Consider the following 2,392-nt stretch of genomic DNA (forward strand, 5'->3'; position numbering starts at 1 on the left):
CTTACTAGAATTGAAATGGGTCACATCAGTTTTAAGGTCTGCGCGCCGCAATATCAAGGGAAGGCCGGCTGTTGCGCCCGAGAGTCAGAGAGCAAGGAGGTCATTAGCGCGAGCTGGTAATGTTACACTCGCGCGAAAGCTTAACGCACCGCGAAAATATCACAGTGCAAATGAGAAGACTTTAGCTGAATGCGAGCTTATCATTAAATCTCTTCATTATATATTATATTATCATTAAATAATCTCTATCACTTGGGCGGCCGCCGAAAAATCATTGTTCTTTCCCTGCTGTCCGCGACCCATTCCGAATAGACCTGCGACCCACTTTTGGATCGCAACCCACCAGTTGAGAAACGGTGTCCTAAAATATCTTACCGAATTCCGAGTTCCGAGCAAAAATTTCACATTATATTCATCCGCAAACGAAACAAAAACTCAACATCAGTAATGATTCTTATCAACACCATTAATGGCCTAATAATAATAATAATAATAACAATAATAATAATAATCTTGAAACGGGCCTAATTTTAAATTATTCTTAATAACGCGTGTACAAATAATCCACATCTCAAAAGTTTATTCACAGTAGTCTAAACGAGGACTTAAGCCTACACCACAAATATAGAAATATTTTAATATTTTATGGTGTTTTATGGTGTGACGTGTCCAGCATGGAACAAACTTATGCAAGACTGTAAAATGTGGATTTTCTGGTTCTACGCGGCAGTTTCAGTGTAAACCGAAAACTTTTGGTGGCACAGTTGTTGGCTGTATGAAGATGAAGGTGACCAGTGTAGTGTCACTAATCATCTATGTTTTCCAGTCCATTACATTTTCACATTAGTCAAAGTTAAATGGACTTTCTTTGATGTTTTTCAACATCAAATTAAGAAAGGACATTCTAGCTTTTAAAACTCGTTGCAACATTAAGGCTACATCTCTTATCTGTCTGAAGGTTAAATTTGTAATTTGATACCACTGAGCGTTAGAGATTCTGACTGATTGTTTCACCGCTGAAAGATCTATGTGACGTGCCTGAAACATTGCTGACAGTGCTTGCACTCTCCTGCCATACCTATCCCATAGGCACCATAGACTAAGACTCTTAATGAGCAACCTCTAAGTGTCCCTCAGTAGCCTAATTATGAAAAGCAAGAGGAATATAGTGTTTTAGCACTAGCTACTTCGGTTCTACAATACTAGGTAGATTTAAGTAGAAATAAAACGTAAGACTATTACACTGATTTTAAAATGTACTTATAATTTTAACATTTTCGTAATTTTTCATTATTATGATGCGTTAATTACATTATTTCGATAAAAAGCTAGCTAGCTCAAAAAGTAAAACTTATGGTACAACGGGGCTAAAGACAAAATTTGTTTGTTTTTTTCTTCTTGCATTGTGTAAAAAACAACAACAATAACAATTTATATTTAATATTAATATAGCAACATCATTTGTTTGAAAAATAATAATGAAAGTTTGTTTTGATTAAAATAATAATAATAATAATTATTATTATTAATATTATTTATTTTTTTAAAGGTGTGATGGGACTTTTTATCCCACACTTATTGGTGCTTTTAATAGTGCAAGATGCTTTTTTCTTTTTTTTTTTTTTTTAAACATCTCAAGTATTCTATAAACACATGAATATTCATTCTGACTGAGTCAGTCAATGTGAGTCCACTTTGAACATTCTTCATAACAAATACATTACCCCCACTTAAAAAAACAATGCGTTTTTTAATGTGATTTTTTTATTTTTTTATTCTTATTTGAAATTTTTTTTTTTGTCCAATGCAATGCCATTTATACAATTTTAAGTGTGGCTTAAGTGTCTAAATACATTTTTGGTCCACTGTACATGTTACACCTTGTAGCTGTTTTGACTGCCGTACTTTTTGCAATCCTTTTTTGAGAGCACTGTATTCTATTTATTTAATTAGAAGAACAACCATGGCATGACCTGTGTTATAAATTTACACAGCTCAATTAGCTCATGAGACATACAGTATATCAGTGCCAGAAATTACATTGTGTTGAAGACTCTGCCAGTGTCCTTTGCCCTCTGGCAAAACCTTTTAGCAGCACTTGGTTTAGCCCTGAGTTAAATGAGAGTCATAAGGAAAAGCTTCTGCAAGACTTTATTACAATTCATTTTAAAAATGTGTGTGCTTTAAAATTTTAAAGCTCCCTTTCCATGGTGAACAACTTTAGGTGATATTTGTAGTCTGATATTTCCTTTACTTTGTTGCACTTGTCCTCAAATTTGACATTTCTTGATAACAATCATGAATATTGTTAGGTTAGTAGTTGAGAAAGTGTTGAGTGCTAAGAGTGCTGTTATGTGTTATGGATCTTACAAATATTTGGTGAATTGATGTT

Source organism: Myxocyprinus asiaticus, chromosome 20, assembly GCF_019703515.2.
Source record: "Myxocyprinus asiaticus isolate MX2 ecotype Aquarium Trade chromosome 20, UBuf_Myxa_2, whole genome shotgun sequence".
Classification (NCBI taxonomy): Eukaryota; Metazoa; Chordata; class Actinopteri; order Cypriniformes; family Catostomidae; genus Myxocyprinus; species Myxocyprinus asiaticus.